This window comes from Pongo abelii, chromosome 7 (genome assembly GCF_028885655.2).
Source record: "Pongo abelii isolate AG06213 chromosome 7, NHGRI_mPonAbe1-v2.0_pri, whole genome shotgun sequence".
Lineage (NCBI taxonomy): Eukaryota > Metazoa > Chordata > Mammalia > Primates > Hominidae > Pongo > Pongo abelii.
The window spans coordinates 21,015,909-21,031,793 of record NC_071992.2 but is presented as its reverse complement, the minus strand read 5'-3'; the positions used below and the strand labels follow the sequence as shown (position 1 = coordinate 21,031,793).

At 39.3% G+C, this 15,885-nt stretch overlaps 1 protein-coding gene across 3 annotated transcripts in view; it reads left to right on the top strand.

Moving 5' to 3' along the window:
• Positions 1–15,885, top strand: part of PSD3 (pleckstrin and Sec7 domain containing 3) — a 727,754-nt gene that overhangs the window by 25,580 nt on the left and 686,289 nt on the right. Inside the window, exon 3 of one of the 3 annotated variants that reach the window (XM_054561279.2) lies at positions 14,457–14,621. The exons of the other annotated variants lie outside the window; for them this stretch is intronic. The gene's annotated coding sequence lies outside the window, so the exon portion shown is untranslated. The remainder of the gene's footprint in view (positions 1–14,456; positions 14,622–15,885) is intronic. 3 annotated transcript variants of the gene reach the window in all.

Sequence of the window (15,885 nt, the reverse complement as noted above, 5' to 3'; positions counted from 1 at the left end):
AACTATCTTTTGAGGTAGAGACTCTAAATAATGATCAGAGATAAAAATAAATAAATTTGGAGAGAAATAAACTTGCCTTAATATGCTCATGTGTAAAATGCGTATTTCAGCCAATTTGATGGTGAGACAATAATGGAAGGCATAACAAAACACCTTAATTTTTTTTTCTAAACAGATTTTTTTCTATATCGTTATTTTTATTTTTTGAATGAGGAAACTAAAGCTTGCTATGGTTATATAACTCACTGTAAGCTCCAAGTGGCAGAGATAGGTGCTTGGATTCTGATTCATTAATTATTTGGCCACTGCCATGTTTATGAATCTACACGTGCTTTTTTAACAGCACATGTCATCAAAAGCTAAGATCACAAGATTTCCTGCCCATTAAAATCTCAGGGTGGATGTATTTCCTAAACTGGCTTTTCATAACCTTCTATTTGTTCTCTCTCTCTCTCTCTCTTTCTCTCTTTCTTTCTTTCTTTTTTGACACGGGGTCTCTCTCTGTCGCCCAGGCTGGAATGCAGTAGCGTGATCTCTGCTCACTGCAAGCTCCACCTCCTGGGTTCACGCCATTCTCCTGCCTCAGCCTCACGAGTAGCTGGGACTACAGGCACCCACCACCACGCCTGCCTAATTTTTTGTATTTTTAGTAGAGACGGGGTTTCACTGTGTTTCTTTTCTTTTTTATTTTAAGTTCCGGGGTACATGCGCAGAACACATGAGTTTGCATAGATAGGTAAGTGTGTTACACAGGTAAATGTGTGCCGTGGTGGTTTGCTGCACCTATCAACCCATCACCTAAGTGTTAAGCGTAGCATGCATTAGCTATTTTTCCTGATGCTCTCCCTCCCGCTACAACAGGCCCCAGTGTGTGTTGTTCCCCTCCCCATATCCATGTGTTCTCATTGTTCAGCTCCCACTTACGAGTGAGAACACGCGGTGTTTGGTTTTCCATTCCTGCGTTATCTGAACAGATATTTTAAGAAACTACTGTATTGCTTGGCTAAAAACACATTTTGGGTGTGACATGATCTCAAAATATTCAGGAATAAATGGTTTCCCATTTAAGAAGTCTCTTGGGGCTAAAAGTTAGGATGATAAGCAAACAAGTTATTTGATGCAATATAAAAATTGAAGTTAAAGAGAGCATTCAAAGGAAGTAACTGAATTGCAACTCTTTCATGATAGAACAAAAGGAAGACATGGGAAAATATAGTGCGTGCCATGGTTTTTATCCTTTTTCTTTTTTTCTGCTAGCCATAAGGAAGAGAGCACTTAAAGTCTTGGAGCGCAGAGGAAGAAAAGCAGCTTTCTCCTAGAGGAGAAGATTCAGGGAATTCAAATTCCTGGGTTAATTAGAAGATAGAGAAAGAGGAAGTCCTAGTAATTAGAGTAAGGAGGTAATTAAAGGTCCGACAGCTAAAGCAAGCCAGGTTATTTTGTATATATAATGTATATATAAATGTTTCCTGTCAAGTCAGATTGTTTTGTATATATGATGTATATGTCTGAGATAATTTCTGATCTTTAGGCTTAGTGAGTCTTTTCTTAAAGTCAGAAATATTAAACATGAATTCCACCAAAATATAACCTGGGTGTTTGAGTTTCTTCAAAGCTTGCTCTATATCAGATTATTGATTATGCTTTCATGTAACAATGCTTTCTTTTTTAAAAAATAATTACAATTTTTATTTTAGATTCAGGGGTACATGTGGAGGTTTGTTACCTGGGTATATCGCGTGATACTGACGTTTGGAATACAACTAATACTGTTGCCTAGGTACGAAGCATATTATCCAATAATTAGTTATTCAATCATTGCCATGTTCCTCCCCTCCTCTATCTAGTAGTCCCCAGTGTCTATTGTCATCTTTATGTCCGTGAGTACCATTGTTTAGTTCCCACTTATAAGTGAGAACATGCAGTACTTGGTTTTGTGTTCCTGCATTAATTTGCTTAGGATAATCAGCTGCCTCCATGTTGCTACAAAGGACATTATTTCATTCTTTTTTATGGCTGCATACTATTCCATGGTGTATACATACCACATCTTCTATATCCAATCCACCACTGATGGGGGTGTAAGTTGATTCCATGTCTTTGCTGTTGTGAATAGTGCTGCAATGAACATACGAGTGTATGTGTCTTTTTGGTAGAATGATTTATTTTCTTTTGGATATATCCATAATATCCAGTAATAAGATTGTGAGGTCTAATGGCAGTTCTGTTTTAAGTTCTTTGAGACACCTACAAACTGCTTTCCACAGTGGTTAAACTAATTTACACCCACCATCAGTGCATAAACATTCCCTTTTCTCTGTAGCCTCACTAGCATCTGTTGTTTTTTGACTTTTTAATGCTGGCCATTCTGATTGGTATGAGATGGTATCTCATTGTGGTTTTGATTTGCATTTCTCTGATGATTAGTGATGTTGAGCATTTTTTCATATGTTTGTTGGCTGCTTGTATGTCTTCTTTTGAGAAATGTCTGTTCATATGTTTTGCCCGTTTTTTAATGAGGTTATATGTTTTTCACTTGTTCGATTTACTAATAGATTCTGATTAGACCTCTGCCAGATCCATAATCTGTGAATACTTTCTTTCATTCTGTAGGTTGTTTACTTTGTTTATAGTTTATGTTGCTGTGCAGAAGCTCTTTAGTGTAATTAGGTCTGATTTGTCCATTTTTGGTTTTGTTGCAATTGCTTTTGAGGACTTAGTAATAAACTCTTTCCCAAGGCTGATGTCCAGAATGGTTTTTATTAGATTTCTAGATTTTCTTCTATAGTTCTTACAGTTTTAGGTCTAAAATTTAAATCTTTAATCCATCTTGAGTTAATTTTTGTATGTGGTGAAACTTAGGGGTCCAGTTTCAGTCTTCTGCATCTGGCTAGCCAGCTATCGCAGCACCATTTATTGAATAGTGAGACCCTTTTCCATTGCTTATTTTTGTTGACTTCATAGGAGATCAGATGGCTATAGGTGTGTGGCTTTATTTCTGGGTTCTCTATTCTGTTCCATTGGTCTAGGTGTTTGATTTTGTACTAGTGCCATGCTGTTTTAGTCACTGTAGCTTAATAGGATAAAGTTGGACAGTGTGGTGCCTCCAGCCTTGTTCTTTTTGCTTAGGATGGCTTTGGCAGTTCAGGCTCTTTTTTGGTTCTATATGAATTTTAGAATAGTTTTTTCCCAGTTCTGTGAAAAATGATATTGTTAGCTTGATAGGAATAGCACTGAATCTGTAGATTGCTTTGGGTAGTATGACCATTTTAACAATACTGATTCTTCCTATCCTTGAGCATGGAATATTTTTCCATTTGTTTGTGTCATCTATAATTTCTTTCAGCAGTGTTCTGTAGTTCCTTGTAGAGATCTTTCACTTTCTTGATTTGATGTATTCCTAGGTATTTTATTTTATTTTATTGCAGCTATTGTAAATGGGATTCCATTCTTGACTTGGCTCTCAGATTGAACATTATTAGTGTATAGAAATGCTAAGATTTTTGTACATTGATTTTGTGTTCTGAAACATTACTGAACCATTTATCTGTTCCAGGAGGCTTTTGGCAGAGTCTTTTGGGTTTTCTAGGTATAGAATTATGTTGTCAGCAAAGAGAGTTTGACTTCTTTTCTGTTTGGATATATTTTCTTTCTTTATCTTACCTGATTCCTTTAGCGATGACTTCTAGTATTATGCTGAATGAGAGTAGTGAGAGTGGGCATCCTTGTCTTGTTAAAGTTCTCAAGGAGAATGCTTCCAGTTTTTACTCATTCAGCATGATGTTGGCTATGGGCTTGTCATAGTGGCTCTTGTTATTTTGAGGTATGTTCCTTTGATGCCAAGTTTCCTGAAAAAAACCTTATCACGAAGGGATGTTGAATTTTTATCAAAAGCTTTTTCCTCACCTACAGAGAGGATCATATAGTTTTTGTTTTTAATTCTGTTTATGTGTTGAATCACATTTATTGATTTTCCTATGTTGAACCAAAGTTGCATCCCAGGAATAAAGCCTGACTTTTTGATGTGCTGCTGGATTTGGTTTAGTAGCATTTTGTTGAGGACTTTTGCATCTTTGTTCATCAGAGATATTAACATGCAGTTTTCTTTTTTGTGTCTTTGCCAGGCTTTGGCATCAGAGTGATGCTGGAGAATGAGATAGAAGTTTTTAACTGTTTGCTTTGTAGTTCCTATTGCATGGTTGCTTTATAGGGTCTGTGGGCTACATACTTAAGGGTGTTTTGTGGTAACAGGTATCATTCTTTCATTTCTATGTTTAGACCTCCCTTAAGGATCTCTTGTAAGTTTGGTCTAGTAGTAACAAATTTCCTTAGCGCTTGCTTCAGTGGAAAAAATTATTTGTCCTTTGCTTATGAAGCTTAGTTTGGTGGGATGTGAGACTCTTGCTTGGAATTTCTTTTCTTTAAGAATGCTGAAAATAGTCCCCCAGTCTCTCCTGGCTTGTAAGGTTTCTGCTGAGAAGTCCACTATTAGCCTGGTAGGCCCTTGTATGTGATCAGAACTTTTTCTCTAGATGTCTTTACAATTTTTTTCTTTAGTGTTGACCTTGGACAGTCTGATGAGCGTATGCCGTGGTAATGTTCATTTTGTGTAGTATCTTGCAGGTATTCTCTAGATTTCTTGTATCTGGATGTCTACCTCTCTAGCAAGATGAGGGAAATTTTCTTGAATTATCCCCTCAAATATGTTTTCTAGGTTGTTCTCTTTGTCTCCATCTCTCTCAGGAATGCCAATAATCCATTCATTTGGTTGCTTTACATACTCCAATTAAAAATTTTTTTTTTCCGGCTGGGTGCGGTAGCTCACGCCTGTAATCCAGCACTTTGGGAGGCCGAGGCGGGCGGATCACGAGGTTAGGAGATTGAGACCATCCTGGCTAACACAGTGAAACCCCATCTCTACTAAAAATACAAAAAATTAACCGGGTGTGGTGGCGGCCGCCTGTAGTCCCAGCTACTGGGGAGGCTGAGGCAGGATAATGGCGTGAACCTAGGAGGCAGAGTTTGCAGTGAGCTGAGATCGCGCCACTGTACTCCAGCCTAGGTGACAGAGAGAGACTCTGTCTCAAAAAAAAAAAAAAATTTTTTTTTCTTGTCTTTTTTTTCTTTTTAAGATGTTTATCTCTTCCTTCATTTCCTGGATTGCTTTAGAAATTTCTTTGTGTTGATTTTCAACCTTGTCTTGGATCTGGTTCAACTTCCTTGCAATCCATGATCTGAATTCTTTATCTGTCATTTCTGAGTTTCCATTTTGGTTACAGACCATCGCTGGGGAGCTAGTGCCATCCTTTGATGGTGGTGCCACATTCAGATTTTTCATGGTGCCAGAATTCTTGCACTGGTTCCTTCTCATCTGGAGATGCTGGCATTTCTAGTCTTTGCAATTATTTTCATGCAAGTACCATTTTTTTGTTTTTTTATTTCCCTATATATATTTTCTTCTTTTCCTTTCTTTTACCCCCCTGTGTAGGGAATGTGACTGTCGTGAATGCGGGATAGGGTCTTCTGGTTTTGCTTCTATAGCCCTGTGCATTTCTATTGACAGGATTTATATTTAACCAGTGCTTTCATATAATCATAATTTCGTGGTTATGATTTTCCTGTGTTAATATATTGTTAGTAAAGAATAATTTGCTAAATTTTGATTAGGTGTTTGACTCCTTAGCTGGAGAGGATACACAGTTCACTTGTGTATCCATCTTCAAAGCATCACTCTATTGGAAACATAATCAGTGTTTTAGACTAATGTTTGTTTTTTTAAACATTTTGGAGTATCACCCATTTTTGGCCAACAATTTTATGAAGAATTGTTACACATATTGGGTCAGTGTAAGCTAAATATTTTCCCATTTCTAATAAAACTCTAGTTTCTTAGAACTTACTGTTTTCTAAACTTGGGAAGCAACAAGAAAGCAGTCTGTGTTACCTGGTGCTCTGCTGAGACTTATTTATTTCCTTCAACTCCCAATTTCATTTGGCATTGTTTTTCTCTTGCCTTGACAGATGCTGATAACTAGAGCTGAGCAAGTGATATAAATGCAGCATTTGCGGTAACACTCTGCATCCCCCTTTTGTGCCAAACAGGCAAGTCAGGGACACCTGAGGTTATGAAGCCATCTCTCAACAGTTCTGCCTGAGAATCCAAGAATGAAAGTAATAGTTACCTTGCCTTGAGCTGCTGCTACCTTTCTCCTTTATGAGAGCAATTGACATGCTCCGTGTTCAGATCTCAGGTACCAGTCAGCTGCACTTTCTCTTTGAAACAAAAGTGGTGCCAGTGTTTCTACTACTGCCCGAGTATCACTCCTTATCTCCTTATTTTAAAATGTTATTTTTCCTGGAAGTGTAATGGTTAAAGAAGTGACAGTAAATAAATAGGAGTTATTATTCCCTTTTCTAAGCTTCTGTCCTTAGAGACCAATTTTCATAACATCTCTTGAGCTCTGCATGTAAAATCAGTCCAGTCTAATTCACATCTCCATTAGTTATATCTGCTTTTGGCAGACAGCCTGGCTTCCCAGGTTATTCAGAAAAAAAAAATCTATGAAATATCTTAATGCCTCCATTTCCCTCTTGTCCACTTTCAGAGTTACCATATATTCATCCATCCTTTTCTCCCTCCTATCTGAGGCCGAAGGAATCTTTACTTTCTTCAAAAATCAATTTTTTTCAACTTTGCTAATGATCTTCCTTCTTTTCCACCTTCTCTGGGGATTTATTTCATAATTTTTTCTACCGTATTTCTCTCTTCTCTTTATTCCTTTCTTCCTTCCTATGATCATGCACAAATATTACTATTGTATAAAAACCTTCTCTAGTGTCACACTCTCCACCAAGTTACTTCCCTTTTCTTCTCCCCTGTTTCATTGCCAAGCTTCTTGGAAGAAATATCTCATCTCTCACTTACTTCTCAATCCTGGGAAACCTGATTTTAGCCCTCACCAGTTGGCTGAAATTGGATAGAAGAGGTCATCCATGTCCTAACTGCCAAATCCATTATATTTGGGTTGTCATCTCACAGAACCTCACTGGGGTTCCTCCCTTGGGTTTGTGAGACAGTCCTCTTCTTATTGTCCTCCCACTCTTCCTAGTCTCACCCTCATCTTTTTAAATGTAACCCATCTTTCCTGGGGTTGATGTTAAGCAGGGCTGGGGAGGTGGAGTTGGTGATGGCTCCTATTGTTTTCTCTCTGGTGACACGTGTAGACATGGGCCATCACTTGGTTTCCATTTTCCCCTCTTCCCAAGAGCATTAGAGAAATTAAAATGCTTCAAAATATCTGAAATCCAAGTCCAGAAATTGCCATTTTTTTTCCTGTCTTAGTCCATTTTGTGTTGCTATAAAAATACCTAAAGCTGGGTAATTTATGAAGATAAGATGTTTATTTGGCTCATGGCCCTGCAGGCTGTACAAGAAGCATAGCACCAGCATCTGCTTCTGGTGAGGCGTCAGGAAGCTTCCACTCATGGCAGAAGGCGAGGGGAGCAGACATCACATGGTGAGAAAGGGAGGAAGAGAGAGGTAGGTGTGTCTTGCTACTTAAAACAACCAGCCCTCACATGAACTAATAGAGCAAGAACTCACCAATTACCAATGGGATGACACCAAGCCATTCATGAGGGATCCTCCTCTATGTCCCAGATACCTCCCACCAGGCCCCATCTCCAACACTGGGGATCACATTTCAACGTAAGACTTGGAGGAGACAAATCTCCAAACTATAGCATTTCTCTTTTTGCCTTGTCCTAATAAAGGAAGGAAGTTACTTGTGGTGATAAAGGCCTTGGTTTTCACTTTGTTGTCTGATGCCTGTTGAAATGGGTCAGAACATAAAAGGGTTTTTCTGAGGAAAGGTAAATGCTTGGAAAAGTTTTTGTTACTGGGCCTATTATATTAGTTCACAATGAGAATTTGAGCTACACTGTGCTAATAGAGTCCATGACCCCCTGGTGTCCCATCTCTCACTAGAGGACAGGGCAGCATATTCCACTCCAGTAGTCATTGTATAAAATATATCTGAAGCACAACTCTCATTACAAGGTACACAATACATTTTTAGTCTGTCATTGAGAAACATCCAGGAAATCACTCAGAGAAGCGTTCCTGTATTCTCTGAGCATATTCCCTTTAAAGGCTTCTCAAAGTCAGATGACTCATTTTTGCTAGATTTGTGTGTGAGGACCACAGTTACTTGCCTACTTCTCATTTCAGCCAAGTCTTTCTTCCTTCCTCCTCCTCCCCTTCTTCTTCTCCTCCTACTTCTACTTCTTCTTTCCTTTTCCTTTCTTCCTTCCTGCTCATGTGACTATTTATGGGAAACCATTAATAACTCTTGAAAAATTGCATGTTCAACTTTCTTCTAAAGAAGAAAAGGCAGTTGTACAAATACTGGACTGAAAAGGAAAAACTTCTTGAAAAGCCGCATAAAAAGCCTGAGCCAGAAGTAAGACTATGTGCATCTCCAGACTCTGAGGGAGAAGAAAAGCAGAAAATGGATCAGAGAAGCCCTAGTAGCTCCAAAGTCCTTTCCAGTCCCGATGTTATCTGTAAAGAAAGAAACCTAGCAAACCCAGATAGGTAGCTGAGAGTTGAGAGTTTTAAAATTAATTTAATGTGCTGATCACATGTCTTAGTAAAGTTTAGTTCCAGTACTTATTAAAAGCCTAGTTTACTGGTTTCTTTTTTGTTTTTAGCGGAAGTAAATATTTGAATTATATAAGGCTTAATGCTGTTTGGTTTTCCTTTTCGTAGACTTAATTTTTAGAAAAATGTGAACCCTTGATAACTTTCCAAGGAGGATTTACTTAGTCATGCTTTTAGGTTTTAAGAGATTGATCTGAAGACTCTTCCCTTGCTTTGCCTTATTTTCTACTTTGTGTATTGGAGATGATTTCAAGGGTTTACAGTAGAATAAAACACAGCTCTAATTTAAAATGGAAGTGCCTTGGGTGGGAAGGGGTGGGTCATGTTAATGATATTCTATATTGTTTATTCTTTCCATCAGTCTTCCAAATATTTCTACCCATTTATATCCAAGCAAAAAGTTGTTGTTTATTTCTTTGTGTTTAGTTTTGTTTCACATCCCTTTTTTTTTGGTCAGAGCACTCACTAATTGCTGTGGGAATTTAACTTGCCCAGTCTAATCAAATGCCATTGAGAGTCTGAAGCCACATAACATCCATCCTTTAGAATAATTTACAATGTCAACAACACAGACGCAGTGTCTTTTTTCCAGAATCAAACGTTTCTTCAGAAATTGAGTAGCAGACAGCAGAGAATTTATCCTTTCTGAGTTCTGTTTTCAGTGGAATTAATTTAAGATTTAAGTTTTAAATACCTGTGGACATAGCAGTTTCAAAATCAGTTATCTTGCTGAACAGCAGATCTGAGAACAGACAAAAAATGTAAAATTTGGTGATTTTCATTTGCTTAATTTATAATGATGTTACTGTAATCAGTCATAAATAATGACAGTGTTTTTCTTAAACTTGGCCTTGTATCAGCATTGCTTGGAGGGCTTGTTAAAACACAGATTGCTGGGCCTCGCCAGAGCTTCTTAGTGGTTCTAGGGAAGCCTGATAATTTGCATTTCTAACACGTTCCCACGTGGTGCTGATGCAGTGAGTACAGAGATTGCATTTTGAGAACCACTATTCTAATTACCGTATTACAGTATGGTAATTATACAAGGTGCTTTAAATCAGTTTCTATTTTCATTCTCTACTTCTGCAAGAGAAACTGAAAGATTAATGTGGAAATTTACAATTTTGATAAAGAATATGTACTGAGAAAAATTATGTTCTTAAAAACCTAGTATCTCCTATGACTTCAGCATACCCAATATACCTGAGGCTAAGAAGCCAAATCATCTTTTGCTCACTGACATGCTGCTAGGGGATATATTTCTGGTTTCACCTTTGCTAATGGACCAAGAGATGGCTCTCGCTGAGGCTGGATGCATTGGTATACAATCAGGAGTCCAATTGCATCTTCAGTCTGGTGGGTCTATTTAACCTCACCATATTTAATGAACCATCATCTACCCCGATGAAAGGATTGCATCAGTGCATTCTGCTCCAGCCGCAGTACAGGACACTATGTGTCTTTCTCTGGACATGTTACCTTTGGAATTCAAACACAACTAGGATCTCCTGTGTCACTATTTAAAGAAGTAGTGCAAGAGTGACCCAAAATGTGTTTTCGGTTTGTTTGTTTGACTTCACTTTTTAAAAAAAATGTTAGGTATTTATGGCTTTTGAGTACCTTAAGGATGCCAGTCTTCTCTTTGTTTGGAGAATGCTAACCCCAAACAACGTTTCAGCTTTTTCTTAAAAGAGATTAGAGATTTAGGAGCTGTCCCAAGTGCAAGCTCAAACACAATAAAAAGAGAAAGCAAATAGTGCCGCAATAAACATACGTGTGCATGTGTCTTTATAGTAGCATGATTTATAATCCTTTGGGTATATACCCAGTAATGGGATCGCTGTGTCAAATGGTATTTCTACTTCTCGATCCTTGAGAACCTTCCCACATGTCCATCAATGATAGACTGGATTAAGAAAATGTGGCACATATACACTGTGGAATACTATGCAGCCATAAAAAAGGATGAGTTCATGTCTTTTTTAGGGATATGGATGAAGCTGGAAACCATCATTCTGAGCAAACTATCACAAGGACAGAAAACCAAATACCCACATGTTCTCACTCACAGATGGGAATTGAACAATGAGAACACTTGGACACAGGGCGGGGAACATCACACACCGGAGCTTGTCATGGGGTTGAGGGAGCAGGAAGGGATAGCATTAGGAGGAATACATAATGTAAATGACGAGTTAATGGCTGCAGCACACCAACATGGCACATGTATACATATGTAACAAACCTGCACGTTGTGCACATGCACCCTAGAACTTAAAGTATAATAATAATTTAAAAAAAGAGAGAGAAAGCAAAGACAGCATCAGTGTAATTGAGCCAAAGGTGGATTGCCCATCGATCAGTCTGGTAGCAGCTTGCAACAGTAGGAAGCTGTGCCACACCTGTCGCATGTTGATTAAGCAACTTAAGGAACTACAGTATCACCTCTGGCACTTGCTATACTGGGCTGATGGACAACAATGGAGCTGGTTTGAACATGAAATGCACACAGCAGCAGATGTGCTTAAATATAGTTTTTTTCCAATCGTTTTCTGTCATATAATCTGTAACCAGAGTTTAAAAGAGCTGCGTAGTTCCTATTGCTTAGACCTGGGTCTGTGGTAGCAAAGTAACCTCAGGTAAAACTAGGGGAAACAATTCAATGTTATTACATTGGGTTATGACTGTCAAGCATTTTCCTTCTTTGACCTGCCCCATCTGGATGGCTTTCTTTTATTTGTCAAGTAGGAATTAAGTGTAAATGTAACAGTTGTCCTCAAGAAGAAACAAACAACGCAAAGGAAGTCATCTTAACATTATTCTCTTTTCTTCATCTTTTAAATCTCTTTTGCTCTGCCTTCTAACTCTTTCTTTCACCACCCAATTCCTCTTCTAACATATAAAATGACTATAAAGTCATACACTGCTCACACCACAAATAAGAAACAATCCTTTTCTTTTATAGCTATCAATAGAATGGATGTATTCTCAATTGTATTTTCCAGGCTTAGTCTCTCCCTTTTTTTCTTTCTCTTTTGTTTCAAACTGGACTGTTCTCCAGTTTTCCAACAAACTCCCAGGTTATCTTCTTTTTTACGCAACTGTGTATGCTCTAATAATGTGACTCTTACAACTAGCCTCTCCAAAACATAACTTAAAAGTTAAATTATCTGCAAACATTGCAAACAAAAGCCAATAAGTGTGTATGATTGTCTTTTCTTTTTTCTTAGAGACAGAGTTTTTGCTCTATCACCAGGTTGGAGTACAGTGGCACAATCATAGCTCACTGCAGTCTCCAACTCTGAGCTCAAGTGATCCTCCTGCCCTAGCCTCCCGAGTAGCTGAGACTACAGGCATGCACCGCCATGCCCAGTTTTTATTGTTTTTTTATGTTTTTTTAGAGATGCGTTCTCACTATGTTTCCCAGGCTGGTCTCAAGCTCTTGGCCTTAAGCAATCCTCGTGCCTCAGCCTCCCAAAGTTCTGGGATTACAGATGGGAGCCACCACACCCGGGCCTCCTTCTAGTTTAATGTAAAAACTGAAAGATTGTGAGTGTATTTTAACATTTGTTCTTAACCCAATGGTTTATTTAGTAAACCACATTGTAACAATATTTATTGAGTTTGACAAAAGGATAAATTATTTTCCCTTACAAGTTCTAAGGCTACAGTTATTTTAAAACAACATCCTTTGAGTGTGCTAAGACTAAAAACTAGTAAACAAACCCAGTTGAAAACTGAAATAACATGGATTTGATTTATTAATAACCTATTAACAAATAGAAAATAGCCACCAGCTCTTACATATGGGCTTGAAGTAGGAAAGACAAGGCAACGAATTCTCTTTCTTTTGTAAGCATTTATACGTGGAATTACATAAACATCCCATAACAAAATTCAGCTTGTCGCCACATAATCTACAGTTTTGTTCCGGCTTGATGTCAGACCTAAACAGAAAATTTGTAGATGTAATTACTCAGGAAGGAGACCAGCCGTGGCGTTCTATCCTGTTCTGAAAATCACTCTGAACAATCACTGTTGGGCAGATGCTTCTCCCAAGATGCACTGCGGGAGGTGCAGGTGGTGCCGTCCTCCATGGCCAGTTAGACTCGTGTCACACCCTCCCATGTGGTAAGGGCATCCTTCCCATGTTTGTGGAAAAGGAGCTCCTGAGGGCTCTGAAAGGTGATGGAGGGCAATGTAGGAATAGGTTGGAATTTTATAGAAAATATATTTTAAGGAAACAGGCTCTCTCTATATAAGTATATGTGTGTGTGTATGTGTGTGTGTGTATATACACACACCTATACATACCTATCAACTATATGTATACACACACACACTCAGGTATATATATACCTGTGTATACCTATCAGCTATATATAAACCTATATATACCTATCAGCTATATATATACACATACACACTCTCAGGTATATATATATACCTATATGTACCTATCAGGTATATATATACAGATACATATACACACACACACACATACTCAAGTGCATATACAGGGCTCAGGGGTTGAGCTCTTTTGAGCAAGGCTTTCTCCGATCCTGCTGGCTTGACTTAGAAGACATTGCTTGTCATGCCAGCCTTTCAGGACAGTGGCTTGGGATCTTCATAACTTTGTATATAATTTGTCAGAAAGAGATATCATAGTGGTATTTATCAAACATGAGTTTTTCAATAGAAGGAAAAATGAAAGTTTTTTTTCAGGGTGGGGGGAGGCACTTAACAGTTACTCAACAACTACATATTGATTGATTTAAATGTACCTTTTAATTAAAAAAAAACCTGAGGCTGGCCTGGTGGCTTACATCTGTAATCCTAGCACTTTGGGAGGCCTCCTAGTGCAAGAGGATTGCCTGAGGCCTGCGTTTGAGACTGGCCTGTGCAACATAGTGAAATCCCATCTCTACAAAATAAACAAAATTAGCTAGCCATGGTAGTGCATGCTTGTAGTCCCAGCTACTCAGGAGGCTCAGGATGGAGGATCACTTGAGCCCAGGAGTTTGGGGCTGCAATGAGCCATGACTGTACCACTGTACTCCAGCCGGAATGACAGAGCAAGACCCTATCTCTATAAAAGAACAAAGAAAAAAAATTAGCCAGGCATGGTGGTGCATGCCTGTAGTCCCAGCTACTCAGAAGGCTAGGAGGCAGTAGGACTGCTTGAGCCCAAGAGTTTAAAGCTGCAGTGAGCTATGACTGCACCACTGCACTCCAGCCTAGGCAACAATGTGAGACCCTGTCTCTACAAAAAAGTTTTTAAAAATCTGGCATTCACTGGTTTGATGGCTACTTCAAAAAGGAAAAATTAGAAAACCTGTTGTTTTTTCCTGTGGACTTAAGGATTGGAAGAGCCTGTGTGGCAGGCTGGTGGTAAGGAACATGGAAGGGACCAGGTAACTGAAGAACCCCAAATCCTTCAGAACATTTCCATTCTATTTACCTATAATGCAGATTTTTGATACTGAGAAATACTGAGTGTGGAAAGAAAAGAGCAGATGTTACACACTCACCCTGAGAGAATGCCACAGACCCAGAAGCTGTGATACCTGCTATTTCACAGGCAAGGAGCAGATGTAGACTCCAGGGGGGAGGCGAGTGAGGTACTCACCATTGGTGCCAACTTCCAGGAGATACCAAAAAGTTCAGTCATCCAGATAAATAATATTTTAATAGATGTGAAATTTATTTAAGAGGGTGATGAAAACCCTCGTCATTCTTCTTCTTTATCTTGATGACTAAAACTTTTGGCCTGCCCTTAAATTTTGTGTCCAAGGCAGATGACTCCTTTGCCTCTTCCTGGTCCCATGGATAGACTCTCTACATGGATTGGACTCATGAGAAGAAGAGAATTAATCTACTGTGAAGAGGGTTATAGAAAGCAGCATTCTCAGACCAGGCACAGTGGCTCACACCTGTAATCCCAGCACAAGAGCCTGAGGTAGGTGGATTGCTTGAGCCCAGGAGTTCGAGACCAGCCTGGACAACACAGCGAAACTCTGTCTCTACAAAGAAAATACAAAAATTAGCCAGGTGCAGTGGTGTGTACCTGTGGTCCCAGCTACTCTGGAGGCTGAGGTGGGATAATCTCTTGAGCTTGGGAGGTGGAGGCTGCAGTGAGCTGAGATTGCACCGCTGCACTCCAGCCTGGGCAATAGAGCAAGACCTTGTCTCAATAAAACTAAAATAAAATAAAATAAGCAGAGTTCTCAGAGAAGGGCCAGGGAGGCTGTCCTGAACTAGTTTTTAATTTGTGCTGGGGACATCTGAGGTGTAATTATGTCAAGTATAAATGACTCACAGGATCTTTGAAAATGTAAAACAGAAATTTTATATATTCAAAAATATGGCTAGGAAACGTAAGCTTGACTTTAACGTGGGTAGTGGGTTGAAGGGTGTCCTGCAAAAAGATACGTCCGTGTCCTAATTCCTGGAAGCTGTGAACGTGATCATATTTTTTTAAAAATGCTCTTTGCTGATGTGATTGAGCTAAGGATCTTGAGATGAGGAGATCATACTGTAGGGCAGTAGTCTCCAACCATTTTGGCACCAGAGACTGGTTTCCTGGAAGACAGTTTTCCTTGGACAGGGGAAGGAGATGAGGGGATGGTTTGAGATGAAACTGTTCCACCTCAGATCAGGCATTAGAGTCTCATAAAGAACACATAACCTAGATCCCTCGCATGGACAGTTCACAATAGGTTTCACGCTCTTAGGAGAATCTAATGTCACTGCTGATCCGACAGGCAGTGGAGCTCAGGTGATCATGCTTGCTCGCCTGCTGCTCTCACCTCCTGCTGTGCAGCCTGGTTCCTAACAGGCCATAGACTAGTACAAGTCCTCAGCCCAGGAGTTGGGGACCCCTACTGTAGCATCTGGGTGGGACCTAAATACAGTGGCAAGCGTCCTTATAAGGCTGAGGCAAAGGGAAGTTACACAGACAGAAGATGAGGTGGCAAGGTGTCCTAGAACATGGAGATTGAGATGACGCTCCGGCAAGCCAAGGAATCCCAGTGGCCACCAGAAAAGGAGATGCATAGATTCTCCCCCAGAGCCTCTACAGGGAGGCCATGCCTTGATTTTAGACTTCTGGCTTCTAGAACTGTGAGCAAATATTAATAAATGTTGGCTATGTTAAGCCGGCAAGTTTGTGATAATCTGCTATGGAACCCACGGGAAACCAACAAAATATGGTAGTGAACTGG